The sequence below is a fragment of the Meleagris gallopavo genome, chromosome 10, assembly GCF_000146605.3.
Source record: "Meleagris gallopavo isolate NT-WF06-2002-E0010 breed Aviagen turkey brand Nicholas breeding stock chromosome 10, Turkey_5.1, whole genome shotgun sequence".
In the NCBI taxonomy this organism is placed as follows: domain Eukaryota; kingdom Metazoa; phylum Chordata; class Aves; order Galliformes; family Phasianidae; genus Meleagris; species Meleagris gallopavo.
In genome coordinates, this window is record NC_015020.2 from 25170644 (window position 1) to 25197021 (window position 26378).

At 41.6% G+C, this 26378-nt stretch overlaps 1 long non-coding RNA gene across 1 annotated transcript; it reads right to left on the reverse strand.

Moving 5' to 3' along the window:
- Positions 1–26378, reverse strand: LOC116217001. Its single transcript, XR_004160826.1, has 2 exons — positions 25836–26378; positions 1–5052 (listed from the first exon to the last, which is right to left on the reverse strand). It is a non-coding gene; the product is annotated as an uncharacterized LOC116217001 (long non-coding RNA).

Consider the following 26378-nt stretch of genomic DNA (forward strand, 5'->3'; position numbering starts at 1 on the left):
TACGGATTTATAATAACTTTTTATTAATATATTATGCTACAAAAATATTTTGACAAAATAATATTAGAAAGCATCTTTTTATTACACTCTTCAAAACAGTTCACAAAAGCAGGAGGCGGAACAGGAAAAAATATTTGAAATACATTTGAATCAAAAACTGACAAACATGCAATTTAAAATTCAGTGTGAGCATGAATCTGCAGGGCAGTTAATCATTCCTGTAAATGAGAAGTGTGGGTTACTACTTGGCGAGATCTTGCTATAGCTAGATTAAGGTGCCTCCTGAAGAGCTTGTTGGAGGAAAGTCTGCATTTAGGTTGGGACAAAGCACACACGTGTACCCACAAACACGCGTACAGACACTCAAGCCCATGAGCTCAAAATTAGGAAGCTGGTTTTTCTGCTCCAGTTAAGCCAAAACAGGCTGAAGCTGAAATTTTGCATGCTCTGAGATACGTTGATCACTCTGGAGATATAACAAGCCTCTATGCTTTTTGGATATGAAATAGAAGTGTCTTGCGGTACTAAGCAAAGTTAGGAGTGATAGCTGTGATAACCACTATGGCACTTTGGTTTCTCTGACTTAAAGGTATGATGGGAAACTCCTCTTTAACAGTGGTATATGTAAGGACTGATTGGGATTTATCACTTTACTAATCATTGCACTGAGCATAGTGCTCTTTCCCTCTATCTCTCCTCAGTTGTATATCGAAGACAAACATACACCTCTGTACCTTGGGTGTTCCTAAATTATGCTGGAGATAGGAGAAATAGGAAGTCCAACAGAGTAGATTTTTGACACCTGTATAAAGCATAGTTACCATAAATCATTTAATTTATTTCTGGAAGAAGTATTGCATTATTCAACAGCTCAAGGGATTGCAGAGAAACTGCATCAGTCATAAAATACAATATACCTTCTGCTGCAGCTTACTGACTGGTTCTTCAAGTGGCAATGCATGTTAATACAGCATCTATAGTTAAACATTGGCAAGAGAAACATTAAAACAATTACAGAAGGGAAGTTATTCCTGTTGCTGGTGGTATGGTATATTTACTGGGGCAATAGCTTGGTAGAAAACAACATTCCTTTCTAATATTACCACTACACATACTGTGAATTGTAGTAGTGTCAGTTGCAGCTGAGTTGATAGGATGAATCATGCGAATGTTCAACTTTGGACCCAACAGTGTGGAAAATTGTGTACCTGTTTGCTAGACATTGAATGACTCTCTTGATTGTGTTACAAGTAAATACTGTCATCAGTATTTGCTGTCTTATATAGTGTGGACATATTTATTTTTAAAACCCTCTCTCCTGGAATTTGTCATTGGAAATCTGAGTTTCTCATTAGAAAGAGACAAAGCAGGTGGATCCTCACTCTCTGAGAAATCCACTGAATAAAAGTGAAGCCCCGTGAAGCTGGTAGTCAGTGTTACTTCCAGAACACACATCAAATCTGATATACACTATAAACTTATGTGGAATAAAATCATGATCCAATGCAACGTATGTGCATAGATCTGTGCTGATACACCAGTACTGATGTATTTTAATTAATACTGAGCTACTGTAGCTGATTAATAAATAACCTGTTTTATTAATCACAGTGAGGGTCTCATTTTCTAGTATTGCAATCCTTACATGCCAAGGATTAAAAAAAAGTTACCCAAAGCCATAGCTTAGGGAAGACAAGAAAATAAAAAATACTTGGTCAGCAAACTACACTGAAGCCATTCACCTGGGGTTCCTGAGCTAGCATCTGTGAGAAGCATCTTCTCTTAAACTTATTGCAAGTGGTTTCTTCTTCCCTAGCCGAGGTGCTGGTGTGAGCTAGATGCTGTGAGCTGGCAGAAGGGTGCTGTCTCCAAGCCAAGCAGATACCTTGCTTGAACACCTGCACTGCAGGATGACTGGGCAGAAGGAAAGGTGAAATGCGGTGACCTCCAGCAACATTCATTCATTTCACAGAGATTACAGGCAAAATGTCAAGAAAAGTAAATATGCCACAACATGCTTTGATGTCCAAGCTATTTACATACTGTGATATCCAAACATGCTGTGATATGAGCTAGTATCTAGTATTGTTATTACTGTCCCATGGAGAAGTGACTCAGGAAATATTTATTAGTGACAAACTGAGTGATTATTCTGTGTGGTACAGTGACAGCTGTGAGTGTGGCTTTGGCTGTGTGCTCATTATACTTTAAAAAAAAAAAAAAAGACCCAAAAAAGACTACAGAGAAAACCACAGGTTGGGTACAGTGGAACTGTAGGCTCCAATCTTGATCCTATTGGTGGTTTTCCTTTTGGACCTGGCCATGCTGTTTCTGTTTTTTGCTTCATTTTTCTTTTTCTCTCTGATTTTCATATGGTCTTATCTGTTAGTTCTGTAAGCTCTCTGACACTGGGAATTATTTCTGGGATGGTACCACAGAATAATTTCTGGACTTGATCAGATTACAGCAAATAAAATTCAATGGGCTTTGATTCATTGGCTTTCACTTTTACTGTGTAACTTATCACCCTTAAGACTTGCCTATCTTATTTCCAGCTCAATTTTTGTGACTAACGTCCTGTCATTCAGTTCTGAACTCTGTTTTGAATATGGCAGGAGAACTAATCTTTTAAAATGTGTTAAGGTTGAATTTGAAGGCCTGTTAAGCCATTATATTCAAATGAAGCCATTTTGGAGGAAATAGTCAAATGAAACTGAAATGAAAGTTCTCAAAATATGTTTCCAATATCCAACTCGGTGCAATAAATATTATGCAAGATGAATGGCTTCTGTCCAAAGCTAACATCTCTAATCTTCTGCTAGCCAAAATACACAACACAGAAGTATGCACAGGGTGTGCTTGAATCTCATATTTGGGGCGAAGCTTGAAGTTTTCCATTCAGTCTTATCGACTATTATGCTTTATAAAACAGGGGCAGCGTACATGACTGTCTGCTGTACCCACTTAAGTCGATCACAAATCTACACGTCCTCCTCTCCAAAATAAAGCAAGAGCTGGAAGTCATGGGGTGCAGTAAGTCAAATGAAAGTAACGTGTTTTCCCTTGCCTTGGCAAAGCAATGGGTTGGGATGCACGGTGGAAAAGCTCAGTGTTTATTATGGTTCCAAATAAAACCACGTACTTATTTCAGGCTGATTATTTCCTAAGCTTCTTCCCTGACTTATTGGTCTGGTGACAAACGAACTGTGAATCCTAAACCATCTTCCACTCAGGAGACCTCAAGATGAATTGTCTCCAGTTCTGAAAGTGATGCTGCTGGCCTAATAACAGTCAGATTTTTGTCAGTGTTATTGTGATTGCTGTCATTATCTGATATGGTTTTTACGGTGAAAAAGCAATGCTTTTTCATAGATGCATTGTGTTTTCCTTTTTTTTAATTTTCAGTTTTTTCTTCAAGATGTTTTCATGACATTTCAGATTCCTGTATTGCAGATGATTTCAGGGGAAAAAAAGATTATTTAAAAAAAAAAGTTAGGATTTTCTGCATTGAAAGTCATTTTTTTTATCCTGTTTTTTTTGGGGGGGAAAAAATCAAACATGCCTTACTAAGCATGGCTGTTATTAAGATGGATGTATTTTTTTTCCCATAGATGTAGTTCATCTGATTAATGAAAAGTAGCTGCTTGAAGATTGGGCAAATTTTTCATTGAGTGCAAGTTGTCAGAACTTAATCCTTCTGTTGACTTAGATGGACATAGTCTACAAACAGAGGAAAGGTTTTACGTGACAGAGGAATTACCTTGGTTCCTGTAGCCTTGAGTAGGTTGTGGACAGATTATAATTCAATATGAGGATTTCAACTCTAAGCATAATAGCAAGATGCTGATGACTTCTAGACATTTCCTCCCCTCCCTGCAGTTGACTATCTTTTTATCAGTTAAGTTAATAAAGCAGTTCTACAGATTAGCACGATACTGCATCTTCATACTCTATAGACAGACCAAGTCCTGCTCTCATTTATGCTGGGAAAGGTTGAAGGCTCGTGTGTATATATAGAAAGAGGGAGAGGATAATTCCCGTGGGATTACTGCAGACTTAAAATGAAATCTTTTATTAAGAAAAAGATGTCTTCATCTCAAGGTAAAGAGGAAGATTGGTAATTTCTAGAGAAGTTGAATGGTTGAGTTAAAGACAACCGGGGAACTTAGAGGGTTATCTTGGCTAACAACTTACTAAGTCATACAAAAATAATTGACATTTTAGGTTGTAGCAGCTGACTTGAGAATGCACTTATCCCTCTATTGGGCATAGGCCACAGATAAGGGGATCTGCTTTATTTAGTCTAAGTTATTCTGATGAGAATTTTAGAAAAAGCAAAATAGAGTACAAATGTACTTATTGGACTGTTGCTGTAAAAAGTTATGTTTAAAGAAACAAGCCAGTCATTTCAGTGCCACTTCAGGCATTTGCAGAGTTGTCAGTTAAAAAACAAATATAGAAAATATTAATTTATCTGTTTCACCATCGCTACTGATTACTAGGGATGTTATTGACATATACAACAAGAAAAAAATAAGTTTACCAGTCGAATAAATACATTTTTTTCTTCTTTAAATGAACATGAATATTTTACAAAACCCCATAGCACTATGGGAAATAAAGATCCTTCTACAAAAAGAAGATGTAAGTCAGTGTTACAATAAAGCTTTAGAGTTTCAAAATGTATCTGGGCAAAGAGACAAAATCAGCTAGAAGGCACTCTTGATTCACTGAGAAGGTCCAGTCTGTAAATGTTGTCAAAACATCCAATTCATTCATAAATTATCTCTCTTCTCTATTCCAAGGGATTGCACATAATACTAATGTGGTCAGGAAGGCTGCAGTAGATTCAGGAGGAATGAAGCTATGGCCACGTAGAGAGAAGCAGTCACTGGTGGCCATAAAATGGTGGCTGAGGCTGAGCTCGTAGGCTGAGGCTGGGATGGGTGATCTGAGCGTGGCCTCTGATCCAGCCGGTTGGAAATCCAAATGGGAGGTTTGACTGTGATGTAGCCATTGGTTATCCTGATATAGGAAGGCAACGTGGTGGTGCTGAAAGAAAAAACAAGAGAAGGAAATCAAATGGGAGTGCCCTTATCTCTGCTCTGTGAGCTGTTGTCCAAGCTGGCGTAACAACCATGACAATCACAATTATTTTTTGCCCTCAGTAGATCACAGAGAGACTCCCAGAGGATGCTAATTGTGATGGTCTGGACACAGCTCTGATTCAGGAAGTCCCTCCAATTCTGGCTGCTGGTAGAACATAATCAAAGAAGAGATCACTCTTGATATATTAATTTATTGCACTCATTTTTTTTTTTTTAAGCATCCACTACTGGCCATCTTTCAGAGACTGTGACAGGTGTATCCTTGTACTGTGTCTCAGAGCCATCATTTCCCCACCAAGGACTTGATACCAAGTCCAGGAGGGACCAGAAGAGATGTCCTTCTCCTGTTTCACACCTCATTAGGAATTCCCCAGGATCCCTTTACAAAACCAATAACTGGGCACAGGAGACCAAGCAGTTTAACTTCTTTTCCTAGTTCTAGGGACTTCTGGGTCCTATGACAATGCCAAAAACAGACTCGGGAGAAGTTTCTCCAGCCGTGGCTTTGCCTCAATAGTAGTGTGATTGCTTATTGATTGCAGCTTGAGTTAGTGCTTTGATTTGAATGTGCATGTTGGAATTCATCATGATTCCCATGACACTAAAGGTCAAAAAAGTCAGTTCTCCATTGATTTGCGTGTTTTAAGTTGTAATTTCCATTTCATAAAACGCTTCCTTTGCACCCAGCACTGGATGGTCCATAATCCATCAGTTGTCACAGAGCAGCATACATGAGTATGCAGACTGTGCAAGGTAGATTCTGCACTTAAAAACAAAGCTCTGCTGTGGAGCAAGGGGGAAGAAGATAAGTCCTTCTGAAAACAAGATGTGACACTAATATCTGCAGATTCTCTCTGTTACTTCTTAAATCTTCCACAGAGGGAATTTGGGAGCACTAAAAATGACCCTCACGTAATTTTTTTTATGGTATAAGAAGCTCTGCAGTCCTGTAACTATTTAGCTACAGTATCTGAGATCCTGACCCTGGAGGAAAAAGGCTGTGCCTTGCATAACATCAGATAAAAGGAACAATACTTTGTTCCAGATTCATGCACAGAATTTAGTAGCAATGAATGCTTTTGTCTTTCTGTTTAAGCCAATGCTGTGATAGCATATAATTATCACCATTGTTCAGAGCTTTTAGCGCAAATGCTTCAGAAGTGCTGAACTGCTCATAGAGAAGAGAAGATCATAGAGTGAGAAGATCAGTCCACCCAGAAGAGGGCACTGGTAAACACATGCTGGTCAACATCAAATGCAATGGTTGCAAATAGCACTTCACTCTGGGTTTTAGGGTAATTCTTCTCAGTTCCTCCCTCATTCTTTACACTGTCACCACATTTTTTGGTGCAGTGAATTGGTGATAAAGGCAGCCTAGAATTAAAGATGTGGGGACTTCTTCATGAGAATAGATACTCCATTTAACCAGTGTAATGTCTTGATAGTGAGAAGGAGTGCTTGTTCCAAAGGAACAAACTGTTGTAAACAGAGGATTCTGAAATCACATGATGCTGGAGGCAGCTCTTATCTAAATTCCTATAGTGAGTGGTTGGATTGTATCTTTAATTGATGACGCAGGGTATGCAGCTTCAGAACTTGTGATAGCGCATCAAAAAACATTAGATCTGGGATAAGTCTATGCTCTGTCTTAAATCTATCCAGCAATTTTGAGCAGTTAATTTAATGGTGGCAAGAATAAAGCCAGATTAGGTGGTATTCAAGTTCCTGTAATATGTGTAACATCAAATGTGAATGGCATATCCACAGCAAATATAAAGCATCACTACAGCACACTTCTGATAAAACTACACATGCTGAGTAATTCGAGAGAAATGCAGTCATATTCCAACCTTTGATTCAGATCTCATTTATCCTGTTGAGTGATACTGTGGAGCACAGATTAGAATAATGATAGGAACACAATCTTGCTTTAACTCCATGCCATTTGTCCTTAGTAAGGTGCTTGTACTCTTCTTCAAGTGACCTGTTGCTTTACAGAAATAAACAATGTAGCCCTAAAGTTTGCAAGAAAGGTCTGGTTTTTGGTTTTCAAATGTTGCCACAATGCTACACAGGATTTACAGTTTGGGTATATCCTACTATTGACCCATTCTATGGGCTTGCTTCTCCAGTGAGACTAAAAGGTACAACGTCCCTTGCACAGACTGTTGTTCTGCACCTCTGAGATGTATGATGCGAGTTGTCTGGGGTGGGGGACAGGCAGGTCAGGGATTCACAGCCAACCAGAGGTTCCTAAAGGAATCTAAAATCAAGAGTTTGCATTTCTGTATGATGTGCTTCCATTTTTTTAGCAAATTTCCAGAAGTGTTTTGCTTTTTTTTTTTTTTCCCCTTCTCGGAGGAAAAAAAAAAAATTTTTTTTGAGGAGGGGAAAAAAGAGGGACTATTTACTTAAAATCCAGGGCTTCCTGTCAAAAGACCTCAGAAGTTTTTATCACTCTTCTCAGCCAGTGTGGTCATTTACTGGTTTCAAGACATTACATTTAGATAAATGTTTCTTTGTTAAGATAAATATTGTAAGGTGGGGTTATTTGTTAGTTAAAAAATAAAAATCCAGAAGTGCTTTAATAGAGAAGAACAGCGTGTTTCCATTAATGTGTACAAGACATACAAATAGCAGATGAATCATAACTTAGCCATATAATATATTTTCTTAAATGCAACTCCACTTCTAGCATGCTAGCCTACTACCCAGGTGGTCTAGAGATAAAGAGAATGATCCCTTTTAACAAACACTACATACTTTCTTGTAAAATCTTTGGTTTGAGTTTGTAATTTGACTGTTTCTATGGTGAGTGGGAAGAGAAATCTCAGTCTCCAGGGGGTAGAATCATAGATGATCTTCGTGGTCTTTTCCAACCTTAATCTAGCTAGCTCAACTGCCAGTCCATCCCCACCATGCCCTCTGGGGGTCTTACTTTTCCTGCAGGTCACACAAGGCAAGACAGCTTGGTTTAATTACAACCTCATCTTAGAGGTGGCTCAGGTGACAAGAGATTACTTTTCCAAACTCACTCTGAGCACATTTGCCCAGGCTTGTGGGAATCTCACCGACTACCATAGGAAAGCAGAAACAGGGTTCCCTGAACTCTACTGGATGCTTCCCACTGACCTCAGAGAGGTTTTGATCCTTCCTGAAGTGTATGTGTGATTCACAAGATGAATTGCAGATCTTGAGGATAATAAGCTAAATTATCACACCTTCTCTTGCCTGCTGAGGCTGTTTCATGTTTGAGGTTTTTTTTACATCTGATAAAAATGTCTTCAGTAAAACATTCCTTGTGAGTGATGATGAATAGACAACCAGTGGCTCTGCTGTTCATACGTCTCTTTTTTGCTCCTGTGTATGGGATTGTTTTAAGAATTTGGAAGACTCCAGATATCTTCTAGCCAAATGACCTGCGGTATCGCATTCATGAGCTTGTACTTTTGATCAGATAATAGGGCAGTTTTTCAAATCAGTGTATTAGTCATACATTGTCTTACCAACACTAGAACGTGTAAAACTTTCTCAAAAATGGGGCCTCAGGCACACGCTGTATGAACAGACCCTACTGAATCCAATTACATGAATCAAGTCCTTTACACTGGGGGTATGCTGAAGCACCTTGATGATTTGGGAGCGTGTTAAAATTGAAAAGTAAAATGACACACAGCCCCATGGGGGAATTTCTGTTCTGGTTTAGCTTGGAAGGAGCTTGGAAATAAATTTTCATTCTAACTTTTGGTTCATCCCCGTAAGCAGGGCACATTTGACCACATGTGACACCACAGCAGAATCACAGAACATGGGGCTAAGGAGGGACTTTCTGGCCCATCTGTTGCAAAGACTGGGAGATCAAAACTCTCCTGAGCTGTATGTCTAATCCAGTCTTCAAAACCACATACAATGATAGCAATTCCAGAGTCTCTGCAGAGAAATCTGACATCCAGAATTACTGCTTCATGTTTCACCAAATATCCCATGCTACAGCTAGAGTTCGTGACTTCTACTGTCCCCACAGACAGGTTCATTCCTTTCCTTTCCTCAGCAGCCTTTCAAGTAGTTTGAAGACTTAACCATGTTTCATCTCAGTCTTCTCTCAGATGTCCGAACAATTCTCTCTACTTTTTTTTTTCTTTCTTTTTTTTTTTTTCCCTGCAAGTCCTTGTGAAAGTGCATGAGAAGCTCTGGTTCCTACTTAGGAACCCAGTTTCCATGAAGATAGTCTTTTCACTATTTCTGCTCCCAAACTACCCATACTGGGAGCATAAAGCTCCCAGTAACTGATCTCAAGCTGATGGAAAATTGGTGTATTCTGAGGGGAGGGACTGGCTCAGTTGTGGTGATAGCCAAGTTGCTCCAGGGGAGGTTCAATTTGGGTACCAGGAAATATTTCTTCTCTGAAAGAGCAGTCGTGTACTGGCAAAGGCTGCCCAGGGAGGTGGTGGGGTCACCATCCCTGGAGGTGTTCAAGAACGGTGGGGATGTGGCACTGAGGGATGTGGTTTGATGGGTAATACTGGTGGTAGGTAGACTGATGGATTTGAGGATCTTATTCTCACCTTAATTACTTGATTCTATGAGTCTGTATTTGCATGCATTTTTTTAAACTGCTGCCATCTTTCAGTCCCAACATGGTTTTCATTCAGAGCGGAGGAAGTGGCCTTTTAAAGTGGAACTTAAAAAGTGTTTGGGGATTTTCCTGGATCAAAGGAACTATGTAAACACATGACCAGTATTTTAAACAAATAAAAACAAATGTAGATTCAGGCTGCATTTCTTACAATACGGAATCTGATGAAAGCAGCTTATTAAAATGATGTGCTAGCATAGATTGAACACTGAAAATAGGCATTTTTCAACTGAAAATCTCTTAATTACTGCCTTTCTTGTGGACACTGTTTTTGCAGCCGGTGGGATAAGTCCTGCAGGATGCTGAGCCTCCTGGTCTCAAACAAGCAGGACTCTTATCTCTGCAGGCACAAGCTCTCCCAGAAAGGTTTGCTTGCACATACCTACTACTCAGCATGTTCTAAAACCTCTTGCAGGATCAAGGCCAACAGGCTCATGCTTTGGCAAGGTTCATTCAGTGCATACAAAAAAAAAAAGAAAACTCCAATCTGGATCAGATTAAGGAATCAGAGTTTTGTCCAGGGGAGGCCACTATTCATTTGCAGTAGTGCAGTAAACTGCCTTTGCATGTCTGAATGAGCGAGCAATTCACACACTGGTTTGTGGCCAACAGAGAACACAGGATGAGCCAAAGAAGAGCCTTATCTTTATTATCTACCCTTTATCCTGGAGCTACAGGGAGCTTAGGTCTTTGGTCGTTTTCCATTTTCCACACTACAAGAATCTGCCCTCTCTACAAGCACAGAGAGGCAGATGAAGCCACTCTGTAGGTACAGGGGTCAGGCAGCAGCATCAGGAGCATTTCAACAACCTGCCACCATCAATCTGAGCTTCTCTTCCAACAGGATATCAATGGGAACTATATTCCCACCTGCAAAGAACTTGGAGCACAGATCCTGCTTTATTTCTATGCTTTGTCTCCCCTAGAGACTGCTGGCGAGCCAGCCGTTCCCCTTCGGAATGAACATCTGGAACCTCCAGCCTCCGAGCAGAAGCAAGGGGAGTTGGACTGGATGGCCTTTAATGGTCCCAACTCAAATGATTTTATGTCTGTGATGAGTCTTGCTCTTTGTTAGGGCATTGGCTTATCTCTATGAGGAATAAGAAGGTAGTGAGGGAAAGGAGGAAGTGGGAAGCACAAGTTTCACAGGCGATGGCTCTGAAAGACCAAAAAGCCATGACCAAGCATACCAGTATGCTGTGTCACTCTATCAGAGTGTGCCTGGCATAAGGCAAATCACTGGATTGATGGTGGGGGGGCATCTTCCTTGCTAAGACCCAAGAAAGCTGCATGTAAGGACAGGATGCCTCCCAGACATGTTGGAGAGAGGCTGTCAGCAGTACCCGCAGAAGATTCCACCAAGGAGAATCACAAGCTGTCCTTCAGAAGCCCTGGACTGTAACAGGATTTAAAGGTTGGGATTAATTGTAGCTGCAGGCTACAATTAAGCAGGCTTGTAGTCAGAACTATTTATCTGTGTCTTCTCTAAAGTCAGTTGGGAATGAGACATTTCCAAAGGACACTCCATCCCCACAAAGAGGTCTCTAAGAATGAGCTGTCCTTCAGAGCTTTCTCTGTGGAATTAAGGTCTGCTGAACCTCAGCTAAACTCATGTCCCATTGTGGACTTTGATTGGTAAGGACAGCTTACTGCAGTCTTTCCTAAATTGGGCTTGGGGAAGAAAGATTGCTTCTTTCCCTGTGCAAAACACAGTGAGGAGTAGAAATGAGGATTACCTTCAGGCTCTATCTGAACTTAAAGAGAAGTGCACAGATAGAGCAGAACTTGGCAAAGGATGTTAAAAACAACAAGAAGGGATTATCTAGGTACATAGGCCAGAAGAGGCAGGCCAAAGAGAGCGTACAACAGATATAGAGAAGGCTAAGGTACTAAATGAGTTCTTTGCCTCGGTCTTCACTGGCAGCCAAGATTCTCGTATTGCTCACATCTTTAAGTCCCTAGGTGGGAACTGGGGGAGTAAATCCTTCAGTAAGGGGGAGCAAGATCACCTCATGAGACTGAACGTATACAAGCATATGGGGCTGGATGATATGCATCCCAGGGTCCTGAAGAAGCTGGCTGATGTGGTTGCTGAGCCACTCTCCATCATATTTGAGAAGTTGTGGCTGTCAGGAGAAGTCCCCAGGGACCAGAAAAAAGGAAATGTCTCTCCCATTTACCAGAATTGGAGGAAGGAGGTCCCAGGGAACTACAGGCTGGTGAGTCTCACCTCTGTACCTGGGAAGATCATGGAACAGATCCTCCTAGAAGACATGTTAAGGCAGATGAGGGATAATCAAGTGATCCAAGACAGACAGCACGGCTTTATGAAGGGAAAATCATGTCTGAGCAGTCTAGTGGCCTTCTATGATGGAGTGATGACATCAGTGGACAAAGAGAAGGTGACCACTGTCATCTACCTGGACTTGTGCAACGTCTTTGTGGTCCACCACCACATCCTTATCTCTGAATTGGAGAAATATGGATTTGAGGGGTGGACTATTCAGTGGATAAGGAATTGGTTGGAGGGTCTCAGACAGAGGGTTGTGCTGAATGGCACTGTGTCCAGGTGGAGACTGATGAATAGTGTCCCCCAGGGATCTGTCTTGGAACTGGTGCTCCCCAACATCAAGTGCACCTTCAGCAAGCTTTCTGATGACACCAAGCTGAGTGGTGCAGTTGCTACATTAGAAGGGATGCCATCCAGAGGGCTTTGACAAACTTCAAAGGTGGGCCTGTGTGAACCTAAGGAGGTTCAACATAGCAAAGTGCAAGGTTTTGCACTTGGGATGGAGTAATTCCAGATACATATACAGACTGGCAGAAGAACTCCTTGAAAACAGCCCTGCAGAGAAGGACCTGGGGATCCTGGTGGATGAAAAACTAAACATGAGCCAGCAGTGTGCTCTTGCAGCTTGGAAGGCCAAAGGCATCCTGGGCTCCATCAGAAGAGGGGTGGCCAGCAGAGACAGGGAGGTGATTATCCCTCTCTACCCTGTTCTTGTGAAGCCCCATCCGGAGAACCGAGCCCAGGTCTGGGGCCTCCGATAGAGAAAAGATGTGGAGATGTTGGAGAGGGTGCAGAGGAGGGCCACAAAGATAATCATAAGGCTGGAGCACCTCCCCTAGGAGGACAGGCTGAGGGAGCTGGACTTGTTCATCCTGGAGAAGGCTGCAAGGAGACCTTACTGCAGCCTTCCAGTATTTAAAAGGGGGTTATAAAAATGAGGGTGTAGCAGAAATGCTAAGTCACAGCTTGAAACAGTAATCAAGCACCTGGGGGGAAGGCAGGGCCAGCCCAGGGAAGCTCAGGTGCATGCAATGCAGCTGAGTGACTAGAAGGGGTGGAGCCAGGATCCACTCCTCCCCAGACCTGATTTAAGGGTTAACAGTGGAGGTGAGGTATCTTGCTGGAGATCCCCGCATACCTGGGACCTTGCAAAGGTAAGCAAATTTTCTTCCTTCATTTCTGCATCTGTAGCTGCTGTGTTTGGGCTTCTCCTCATTTGCTGTAGCCTTGGACTTTGCCACCCCACTGTTATTGCTGTACTTTTCATCACATTATAGCATTACAGAAGGGAATCAGCTTTTTTAAAGGTAGGTAGTGATAGGACAAGGGGGAATGATGGAATGGTTTTAAGCTCAAGGAGGGAAGGTTTAGACTGTATGTTGGGGGAAGTTCTTCACAGATGCCCAAGAGAGGTTGTGGATGCTCCGTTGTTGGAGATGTTCAAGACAAAGCTGGATGGGGCCCTGGGTGGTCTGGTCTAGTACCAGATCTGGAAGTTGGCAGCCCTGCCTGTGGGATGGGGGCTGGAACTTGATGATCCTTGAGGTTCATTTCAATCCAAGCCATTCTTTGATGATTTGACAGCAGCAGGGATACTGCTGATGTCCTCTCGATCTCATTTCTTAGGGAGCTCTTGGATTTGCCTCAGAGGAAGAGAGGGTGATTCATGGGGTCCTGTGGAAGAGGAGGACCCCAAGAGGAAGTCAGTGCTCAATTGTCTCCAATTCTGGCCCATGGGCTGACAGCCAGGACATCAATTTTTTTTATCCCCGTGCCACCCATTGGTGAAGCATAAAAACCTTGTTAAATCACTTCACTTCTATTCCTCTCCTGACTCACAGCTGAGTCAGGACCTTGAAGTGTCAGTGTGAGAGTGAGGACAAAAAGGTGCAAAGGGAGACATGTGCATGTGTTTAGCAGGTAGGGAAGGAGCAGGTGAGAAACATCCCCAGCATAGCCTGAGGGCACTTTTCTGACCTGAACTTTCAGCGGGTGGGAAAGGTTTGGGATTTTTTTTGCACCTTATGGTTAGCTTTAAGTTTCCCTCGTCCCTAGAGAAGACTGCATATGGCCCTATTCAACCTCCTGCCCTGAAACGCTGCAAGAAAACCTTACAACTACCTTCCCTGCAGATCGTGCACCCGCACATATGGCAGGAGCAGAATCAGGCCTGCAGCTACTTTTCAGACAACTGCAGAGTGGTGTAAAAACACAGAATGCTGTAAAAACCAATAACCTTTGAAGCACACCCCCTGAGTAATTACCCCATTCCCATCTAATGACTTAAAGATGTTATATTCCTCTCTGATTTGGCAACAACAAAGATTTTGACCTTATTAAAACCAGCCTGTCAGGAAACTGCATGTCATCCCTTTAAAAAAAATAAAAATAAAAAAAAATAAATGAAATAGTTTAAAATCTCTGTGAAGAATAATTCAAAATACTGTAGCTGAAGACCCATGATCTGTTGTAGAGCATCTGGGTGGTCCTGAAGCAGGAGATGACAACACTAACTCTTTCCTTTGCCCTTCTAAGAAATGCTTTGATGATTCTCTAATATCCTAAGAATATCCCCCTGTGATTCTGCACTGGAACAAGGCAATCACAGAGCCAGGATAATGCATTCCGGTTTTACCCAGGGTCTTGCTAGCAGGGGAATAGCTCAGAGTGCCTCGTTTCAGATGTCTGCACAGAAACTGTGAGCCAGGATGCATTCACCAGAGCCTAAACAGTGATGTGGTCTCAAAAACATCCACCAACTCACCCCCGCCCTCTGCACACATCTGGCCATGTACCTGATTTGTATGTGCAATTAAGGCACTCATCACAGCTCAGATAACCAAATACTTGTTCCTCTGGTTGTTGGACAGATAATGATTGCAGCACTTAGCCAAAGTAAGAAAGAACATCAAGGATGCATATACAGATGAGCTTAGAATCGCATAATTCTCATCAGTGATGCCATCTGTGGAGTTTTTAGGAACCCTGATTGTTATACAGTATGGAAAAGGTTCATTTGATGGCACCACAATCAAGTAGCTTTGAACCAAACTCCAAGAATGAGCTGAATATATCTCTTCTTTTGTCTGTATTTTGCTCACTCTAAAACAGCTCTACGTGCAAAACAATTTGCATTTTTGGGGTGGTCAAATTCCAAATTCATATATCATTTCTTGGGTTCAAGCTTTCAACTAATTAGAAACAGAATGACTCAATCTGCCCTCTCCTATGCACATTCAAGTTTGTTTGGTATTGTGTGGGCCCTGTGGCTCAAATATATTTTGCAGATGCACAGAATTAACCATGCATGTTTAGATGTACTTAGGGAACACATAGATTCGTAGAGATGTATATATTTGACCCTGTCACTTTCTTGTTAAACACTGTAAAAGATATCGACTTTCCTCTCCAGATTTTAAAATGATTTAGAATAGGCAGCACTGGGGAAACACCTAAAACATCCTGTCAGATTAAGTATTTTCTCCCAGACTGTTCTGTAAGACACGCAATTATTTCAGCTAAGAAGATGCCTGCACAACATATTAAGGAACAGAATGAACAACAAAATATAAACTGGCTTAAATGGATGTCCAACATACTGCATTTTTCCATTTGATTTTAATTTTCTTTTTCCTTCCCCACGTTCTTTTTCCATCTTCACACAGCTTTTTTTTTTTCCTCTTCGCTTAGTCTGTATCACATTTTTCTCTCTAATTCACTGGGCTCACTTTCCTACTCACTGCTCGTTATTTTTCCAGAGTCTCTTTTAATAAGAACAATTAAGTTTGGGTCAGATCTCTGAACCTGTTATTTGGAGCAGCACTGAACCTAAACTCATTCCACTGAACAAAAGCACTGGCTTCTTTTCCCTTCAAGACTCGCTGTCAAAATAACAATAATAAAAAAAGAGGTTCATAAGGCACATCTACCAGGCAGAAATGAGAAGAACGTTAAACTGCTGCATTGCCCATTAAGAGAAACTTCTCCAAAAGAGAGGTGATGCACCGGCACAGCTTGCCCAGAGAGGTGATGGAGCCACCATCCTGGAGATGTTCACAAACTGTGGGAATGTGGCACTACGGGGTGTGGGCAGAAGGCAATATCTGTGGTGTGATCTTAGAGATCTTTTCTAACCTTAATGATTCTATGTCTTAGAATCCATAGATTCTAAGTCTAAGATACTAAGGCTGAGATCATTCCCCCTGCTCGCAAAGCAACTGTGACGATACCAGCCACGACGCAAGAGCTTCCAAACACTCTGAAAGCCTGGAGATGTCACTCGTGACTCACACAAAGCCACTTGCTTGCCTGCAGGGCTGGAAAGGCTGCACAAGCTTTCCCTGCTGGGTGTCATAACCAGGACCCTGAAGTGTCTCGACAGAACTGAGCCAAAGAATTCTGTGAGCATGGTCTGCATCATGCCTCTCCATGGTAGTGCTATGCAAAGCATCCCCGACATCTAGCAGCTTGCAAGAAATTGGCTGGGTTCCCTCTCTTTCCAGCTTAATGGGCTCAGACCCCAGGTATAATGCTTACTTTGTTCAGTTATTCCGGAGTTGTAAAGGGGAGATGTGAGTTAAATCAGAATTTGGCCTGGCATTTTTATAATTGCAGGAACCCAGCTTTTATAGCATTGAAACCATATGAATTTATCTAATCCTACCACTCTTTTGTCCCAGTGAGTAACTGGACCTGGGGCACTGCTGCCCTTTGAGGTCCTGCTGGGTTTTCAGCGTGCAGTGCTGCCTGTGCTGCTCCTTACCCTCCTCTAGGTTAACACTGACAGCTTTACGTGGGCATTTCCACTGAATTTTAATGACAGACTTCTTTTTCTTTATGGTAACCAAGTGATTTCACTGGAAGACATTTCTGATAGGTAGCTCTGCTAAGCCTGAAGTTTCACCTTGCAAATCAGCAGATGTACAATTTTTGAGGATTTAGATACCTGCTAGATATGAAAGTCACCCAGATGCATATGTTCAACTTAGGACAGCTGTGTTTTAGATGACAGTTAAGAGTCTGAAAGCAGAGATTGTCCCCAACCCATTCAACAGGGAAAGAACAACACTTCCTAATGGAGGATCTCTTTTTGTATGAAGAGCTGTGACTTAGGGAGCACAGGTGCTTTACTACCCACTTCTGCATTGAAGAAATCCAACTCTCCCTGGGCATAAGCCCACTCAGCACTTCCTACAGCGTCTGCAACTGCAGTCAGCCTTGCCAGTTGAACAAAAGCCACTCTCTTAACCCACCCAAACAGCAGGGGAGAAGTGCTACCATGTATTTAATTTTCTTTGCCTGTTAAACCAGACAACTTATTTCTCAGCTGAGTGACTAAGAAGAGCTTTACAGAGCTATGTTCAAGTGCATTTTAGGCTTAGAAGAATTCCATTTACGAGAGGGTATCCAGTGCGTTTTCCCTTCTTATCTGCTTGCTGTGAGTCAGAAAGACAGTTGTTTTTCTTTTGTGTGCAATACACAATATGCCACAAGGAGTCATAGTTAAAGGCTCCAAAGAGCCAATCCTCGGAACATCTGGCCAGTGAAAGCCCTGGATATGGAAAATATAAATGTCAAGGCTCATATTTATAAATTGGAAGGGCCATGACGACATCTGCTAACAAGCCCTCTTCCAGAGCCCATTTGTACATGGTTATGTGCAGGCAACAATAAACATGTGCATGGATCACATGCACGGCCTGCGCTCCCTTTCAGTTTTCGAAGGAACACACACACCCATAACACACAAATGCTTTGTTCTCACAACACAAAAATACAAGTGTTTGCAAACCTCACAGCAAAGCTCTTGCATACCAGACCACAGTGGGATACGCTGCTGGAACAGACTAAAAATAGATGGAGAAAAAGCCTTGCATTAACACAGAAGACAGTTAAACTCATTTGGCGTTAACACTTTCAGTGGAATAAACTCTGCCTCTTTTTTTTTTTGCCTCTCTGCACAGGAGACATTTTGTACTATTGCTCCAGTCCTGAAACCTAATATTTATGGTGGAATAGTTGTGGATGGGAAGCCTTAAATACAGTCTAACCCACTCGATCGTGGTATCTTAATATTAACATTAAAACAAACTGAAAATAAACTTACTACTCCAGCTTTTCCCCAACTTAATGCCAACTGTAAGCACATATCTAATGACTTAGAAATAGAAAAATGATCATAAAAGTTTTTACTAATAATTTTGTTATTGTGGGTGTCTAGAGTACAGTTCAAAGGTGCAAAAATTGAACTTACATTTGCATATGAAAGGTAGAGACTATGCTGGGCATGAGATAGTCCAGAGCAAATGCAAGCCCCCAGTGTTTCTAGCACAGGTCACAGTCATACAGACTGCTCATGAGGCTCCCAGCAGGAGGAAGAATATCAGCAGAAAGAACACAGAATGCTTTATGATGACCATGAATTTAGCAAGGAATAAACACTGCCACACTGCCTTGTCTAGCAGGAAAGCAAAAGACATAGAAAGGACCTAGCTATGCCTCCTGCAGTCTGCACTAATGCCATATGTCAAAGGCATGCTGGTTACTAGAGACATGCTCCATATCAAAGAGGTTCTGCTGAAGGCTCCCAAAGCATACACTTCCACTGAAATGGACTGACAGAAGTAATTTGCAGTGCTTGCAGAATTGCAGCCTCCTGTGAGATGAACCTAGAGAGTTGGAGGTGCCATCCGTGGTCCAGAGGTCTGAGGATGAAGATGGAAACGGTGAAGGGATCCCCTTGAACCCTTCTGTGCCAACCACAGGCAGCCAGTATTAAACAGGGCAGAAAGAACAACTAGAGGAGAATGAGAAAATTCAAGCAGAGAATGGAGAACCGTGGAACCGAAAAGTAAACAGGTTGTTCAAGATTATGAGCAGTCCCAGCAGCAGGTTTGGAAACGAGACAGCATTGGCTGGGAAAGAGCAGAACAAGTGGGGATGTGCATCATTGGAAAAATGACAGTGAAGAGATTATCAAAACTCAGCAGCTGCTCATTTTTGAAACTGAATCCTAAGCAAACATTTTATTTGTGCTGCATCAGGCAGACTTTAAGCAGTTTAAAAAGGCTTGCTATGGCAAGACTATGTTTAACCAAAAATACATACAAATGAGATGCATATAAACATGCAGTGTGGACTACCTTTACTCAGTGTATGCCAAACGAAAAGTAGAAAACAAGAAAGGAAGTGGAATCTCTTAATAAGTTCCATAAAACCTCCTGTATCGTGTTTTCAATCTTAATCAGCATCAAGAAGGAAGGAGCAGAAAGTGTTCTTGGGTACCCAGTGCTGAAAAATACCTCACTGTTGAAAAAACTAAGCTTTTATGTGCTCCAATTTTGTTACGTGCTCACCTTGAAAAATATGGGTTTAATATTCATGATGGATTTAAGCTTCATGAAAATAAAATACCTAGCACATTGCCAGTAAAGAGTTTAGTTTCACGAAAGAATGAAATCTATATTCCAATTGTCTACTTCCCTGTGTTTTCATCTATTTTTAGTGTTCTTTATCTCTAATGAATTGATTTGCATGTATTTATAGCTTTCATTAATTTCATAGGTCATACATACCGCTTCACACTCATCATAGCGATGGTGAGAAAAATAAGAGTGAAAGTAATAAACATGCAAAGACATTGCTTGTGTTTTTTGAAGTTTCTCTGTGTTTCATCACACTGGATCTGCATATTACACAGAACATCAGCAACATTCAACTACGTAAAATCAACAGAACAAAGTAAAGCATACATTTGTGTTTCTGTATCTAGCAGGTGAAAGTGTGCCTGCATGTCTCTCCTGCCCCATCTGCAGAGTAGCAAACTTATTCTTTGACTTTAAAAGGGGAAAGAAGTTATCACTCATGGCCAGTTGACAGGGAGGGTCTATTAGCATGGAAATGCCAGAGTTTTGGACACAAATTTCAAGATTTCCCATCCATTACTGTAATGCACAAGAGAATTCTGCGCTGAGCACAGGTTTCACAGCCTTAATTAATACGTTGTGTGCACTCTGACTAACCTGATAATCCAAGAAGCCTCCACAAAAATTGTCTAGGGACGGAGGATATGTCATCACCATATCATATGTTATAGTCAGGAGATTTGATTCTTATTTATACTGCAGTGAGTTATACTGTGATGATATTTTACTTCCACAGGAGGGCTTGAGCATTAAGAGTTGGCTAGAGGTGCCAACATTGGTGCTTGTTCAAAGGAGGCACCAAGCCATATTCTCATCTTAGAGGGGGTTCAAGTGGAAACAGTAAGGGACTAAGGAGGGGAAAGTACAAAACACCTCATGTTTTGCTCAGGAGGAGCTGAGGACCCACCTTTTCACAGAAGTATGATTGCTTCTTATGATGCACTGGCACAACATGCTTAGAGAGGTGATAGATTGGCTGTCTCTGGAGATGTTCAAAGAGAGAAGTTGCACTGATGACACAATGGAGAGCGGTCACAGACATGGCTTGATGGCTGGACTAGATGATCTTATTAGTTTTTCCAACCTTAACGATACCACAATTCTATGATCATCCCTGATTGGAGGGAGAGGGAAGGACCAACTCACACTGTTTCAGTGACCACAGCATCTTCTTTGGCTCCCAGATAGATTTCCAACAGAATTCACTGAAAACTGGCCAAACTATGAGCAGATTTTAGGCCAAGATACAAAGGTGCAGAGGAACTGGGATGGAGAATTGTTCAGGAGATATTCCGTGACCACTCAGCTGACAAACTACCTCTTCTGCCAAGCCATGAGATTTTCATGGCATTTCTGTGCCATACTCTAGAGACTGGAGGCAGCTACTGATAGAGACTGCGATCATGAAAGTTTCCTGAGGAGGAAATCCTGCCAGGAGAACAGCAGAGGAAATGGCAGGCAGAAATGTTGGAGGAAAGCCAACGGGCCACACAGCGCAGTCAAGCCCCAACCAGCAATGAGGTGGGACAAGGGGAGGGAGGTGTGACTTCAACACGCCTATGCTTCCACTGTTCCTGGCTGCTGGAAGGGTCCCTGTGGGAGGCAGGTACGCTGTAACGAGTTAGAAAGCCCCCAAAGCTACTTCCTAATCTTTGGCCTTTGGACAAGGTTAGGCTGAACACGGGGCATGTGCAGTGGTGACAGTTATTCTGCTGGCTGCATGGAGGCTGGAGGAGACAGCAATCCCCTGCAGTAGGCATGCAGCCTCCAGCAGTATCCTTCCCGGAGAGGCAGAGAGGGTAATTTAAACAAACAAGGCCCCAGTGATGGAAATTTCAATCTCAAAGCTACCATGTGAGGGGAAATCATCTGACCACAATTTACCTGTTAGACTTCAAAAGTGTCTAGGTCTCCTCTAAAGAAAAGCAGCCTTTTCTTTAATGAAGCTAAGTACTGTATTTCAGCACTGCGTGTTGTGAAAAGGAAGCAATTTGGATTCACTTACCAAAATTTACCCTTCAGATGCAGTTAAGTGAAATTAAAAGTTTGTCTGAGTTGACAGTGTTCTGTTTTCCATCACCGCATTGTCTTAAAAGAAAGGATAACAGCCTAAGTGCTTAAATTCCATCCAAACTGATAAGGTTCACTTTATACAGGCACACTTACTGCAGTTTATTACACACTGTATCCCCTTCATCCATCACTGGTATATGTTTTTTTTTCCCCTCTAAAATAACCATTGCTTATAAAAGAAATTGATATTTGTGATGTCATTGCATTCGTCTGGGGTTGAGTAGTCAGCACTGGGCTATCAGAAAAATGCCCTTTCCAATTACAAGGGAAATTCATTTCATTTCCCATTAATGGTAGGTTTTGCAGAGCTAAGCTTACATCTAGGACAAGAATCTCTTCTTTCTCATCACAATTCTTTTCCTTTAATTTCTTTTCTATGCAAGTGAAGCATCTGCGTGTCCTAGTGTCGAAGCGCTGGCTTTGCCCAGATCTCTACCTTGGCAATAGGAATGGATGATCTACCCATGATGTCCTCTCTAATGCTTTCTGCTCACAACTGTATTCCTCTTCCACATCCTCCAGCTGCCATTGCTCCTTCTATGCCTCACACCTCCCAAACACTCTCCCAGCTACTAACTCTGCTTCCTTTTACCCAGGAGCCTTTCTCCCACCCTGCTGTAATGCTCCCACTCCTCTTGGGAGAGTTCTCCACTTGTTTGGGCTGTTGGTTTGTAACCCTAAGCTTTGTGCCTTCCCTAGAACAAAGGTGCACTGCTGATTTGGCCTTCGCTCACTACTTTGAAACTTCACAGGCATTTCTCTGTTCTTTCAATTCACTTAGCAGCTCATCATGAATAGGCAGTGAATTATCTGTAATTAATTATATATATTACAGGGGAAACTGTGCTAACACAGTGTCAACAGGAACAATGACATACACTGTGTGCCAGACTGCAGCCTTTCCACTGCAAGGACTTCGCCTCCCCTTCCTGCTGCCCCAATTGGCTTTTGGCTATGAAAGCTAGCTAGGGTCTTAATATTGTCTGCCTTCAAATTCCTCCCAAAGGCAGGCTTCAGATCTGTAAAATCAAGTCATTAAAATAAAATTTAAAAAAAAGTCCTGCTACTTGAAATCTCAATTTCATTTTGATTCTTGACAAACAATTTCAAATGTGAATTGTAGCCAGGCAGAACGTTTTCATCTTGTTTAGATTCAGAGGGAAGGAGGCAGATGGGAGAGGAAACCACAGATTTCATCAATATTTTTTACTTTTTTATTAGCCTTCACTGAATTGTTCAGTGCAGCCAATTACCCAGGAGATCAGCAAATCTTAGCTCTGTCAGAGAGGAGGAGAAGACAGAGCAGAAGCTTTCTCATCCTCCACAGCAGTACTAGCCTTCAAACACATAAATCTAAACAGCGTCCACTCAGGGTTGCCAACTCAAATGTCTCAGCTGCTAAGACAGAACAAAAAGGCAAGGACAATCTCCAAGGTATAACTGAAAGTAAATACTAATAATGATGTGTGACATTAAATGATGACTCATTTTTCATGAGGCCATTTCAGATTGTAGCTATAACCTCAGATCAGACCAGAAAGACCGTGTAAGATGAGGTCTTAGTGGAACCATTAATTATGGATTTCCTGGCTTTTATAGGCTGGAGTCAGAACTTTGATGTTTCTTTAAGATTGTTCTCCTGTGTTCATTTCCTTTGTTTCTGTGCTGGTAGCTTAAAAAAACACCTTAAGATTTCCATGGGAGCGTATGAGATAGCTGAAAAATCCATAGTCCATAAAAGTCCTGCAATTCATGGCTCATCAAATCTTCTAACCCATGGTCAATAAAGCTTTGGAAAAGAGCCGTATGAACCACAGTCATTTCACAGTTCAGTGAGGTACATACAAAAATCAGCAATCTGGCTTAAAGTCACCTGGATTTGTCCCTGACCTGTATATTTCTCTCTAACTTTTCAGGTCGAAAGATGACTCAAACAGATGAATTCTGGAGACTTTTCATGGAAACAATGAATTTTACACAGCTTTCACCCCACCCCACCCCCAAAGTAACAATGAACTAAATCTCTCTATTGTGTCTCAAAATTAAGTTTCGGGTGAGTTAGGAAACTCAAATGGGAAGAAGAACCACGTGGAAAGCCATAATACTACATGAACAGAGCTCAGTCCACACAGAGTGGCTTTGTACACAGAAGCAATGGTGCTTCAATTTAAGTCAGCTCAGAGTATGAGCTTCCAGTACTACCAGATAGCCTTCCAAAATGAGTGCTAACAGCCTCACCCTTCAGTGCTGATTAACTTTACTGTGGTAACACGATGCAAGTCCACGTGCTTCTCTGCTGCACAAGTAACACTTATTTGTCCATATTAATCATCCTAGCTGTTTCTTCCCAAGAAAATCATGCTACAAAGTCTAGGGACAAGCACAAATTTCTGCTCTTTCCTTGCCAATCAGAAAGGAACCAATTAGAAAGAACACACTGTTTACTGCCTTGTGCAAGGTCCAGCTTGCAATTAAAGCTGATGAAACCCAACTGCCAAAAGCAGAATATGCAGCAGTCAGTTTACGAAAGTTGAGATCCCATCCAGTTTATGAAGAAACCAGAGCTGGTTGTGAGTCTCTGATTTAGCTGAACAGTTTGTAGTTTTTGTTTTGTTTCCAGGAAAACAGCAGAAGTTACTCCAGAAGTACAGAAGAACTAAAGCCATCTGAAAGCACTAAGGCAAACTTCCCTTCCTCCAGCCCTTCCTTGCTTCTAGGACGTAATCTCCCACTAACATCTCCCTTGGATCTTTCAGCAAGCAGGCGACACACAGTGTCTGGTTCATCACCAGCTTGGTGGGAGCGGAAACTTGTGTTTCCTCATCCCAATCTCCATCCCTCTGAAATGGAAGTAAAGGCATAAAAGGTTTTGGTTCAGATGAAATCTCTCACCAGCTCAGAGTGAATAATTTAACTCTAGCCTGGAGAGCTACCCTTTGAAAGACTTTTCCTAGGAATATTTAATACTGAAATAAAAACAACAAAAGGAACACAAGACTGCCAAAGCTATGCAAGCACCGCAGCTTTAAGTCCCCAGTTGCACATTTCCATAGCAATATCAGGCCCAATATCCAATATCCTTTCTGTATAGATAAGACAAGGGCAGAAGGAATGCGGCTAACTGCCAAGCTCTTATAAGACTTTACTGTTTAAGGACTTCACTCATATTACACATACAGTGAGCTGGATTGGACACCCATGTGAAATGCTGGGACACCAACATTTGGCATCCCTCGGGTGGAAGATGAACAGAGAAGCCCCTTGTCTTTGAGGCAGTCAGATACATAGCACCAGATGCTTTTACCTCATGCTAAAACATCTTCCACAGAGAGAATCCAACACTGAACAAACTTTGAGAAAAAAAAACAAATGAATTTGGATATAATCCTCCTTACCAAGGCTGGCATTAGCATCAGAATAACCCTACCACAGTAAGATTATTATAATCTGCTGTAATAACAACACTTACATCACTCATCCTAAGAAAAGAATACAATAAAACACATCAAAAGCAAGGCAACTGCTCCTTTAAAAAGAACAAAAATAATTTTAAAAAAAATACAGAACACAAGTATGTAGAGAGCCTTTTTCATCAGTAAAAGGAGAAACTTGTAAGAAACTTTGACTTGTTTGGATTGCAAGGCATTTAGATGTCGTGAAAATGGGAATGACTTTGCCTGTGCCTCAGTTTCCCAGGTGTAGAAACATGCAGCAATGAATACTTCTGAAGGGTGTACTGTGATTTTTAGATGTGACATACCCTAATCTGGTTCTAACAAGCCATAAATAGATAAGTTGTTAGATAGTCACACAGATACATACACACCCAGCGTGGTTAGACTCAGGATGCTTCACTTTGTTGTTTCCAAGGCAAGTGGAGATGTTAAATACTTTCAGTATCAAAATATAGAAGATCGAAAGTTAGATATGTCAGAATCTTAAAGTTTGAAAAATGGCTTAGTCTTTGGGCTGAAAACTGACAGTAAAGATTGGAAAAGTATTACTGGATAAGAAGGGGAAACAATATTTTTCCTTGACATTATTTTCCTCCTTTTTTTTTTAAAAAAAAACTCTATTTTCTGTATATTTTAAGCATTCTAATGATCAGCTTTCGATCTCGAATTTCAGATTAAATATTCCTATTAGCCTTCCTCTGAGTTCCTCCTTATGTTCCAAAAACAACACCTTACTCCTCATCTCTCCCATTTAGCTTTTCTCCAACCTTTTGTATGGTCTAATCAACAAAGCTGGAATCTGTAAAGGGCAGCAGGAAGAGGACAAGAATCATAAAAGTTATGACTCACCTGTCTTCTATCCGAACCCAGAGGTCATTGAACTGCCTCTGGCGATGGTGTTTGTGCTGTTTCTTGTGCCATTTCTTCTGCCTGCCAAACTCTTCCAGCTGGCTGATGCTATCCGGTAACAAGAGATGAGGAGACAGGCTGTCTTCTTCATCCATTTGTAGGGGCTTCAGGGAAGGAGATGTCAGCGGGACCTGTTCAGAAAGCTGCAGAGCAGGCAGGGCTGTTGCTGAGGACCCTTGTAAGGCAGGACTCGTCTTGGTCATTCTTGAACTGCAAAACACATTGATAAGTAAGTTGAGAGATAATGCTAAGAAAAGGTGAAAGCAAAGGACTGTTCTACTCATTGAGTGCTGCTAGCTGCTAAGAAGGTGTACGACGAGAGAGGCTTTTGCTCTGGAACAGTAATGAAGCACAGCAGTAGTGTTTCCTAGAAAACTATCAAGTAAATGCTAAACAGCAAAACTCTGAGGAAAACTACTTTTAACTTATATTTTATTTAGCTTAGATTTAACTTATTAACTAACGAATACCTTAAAAGATGCA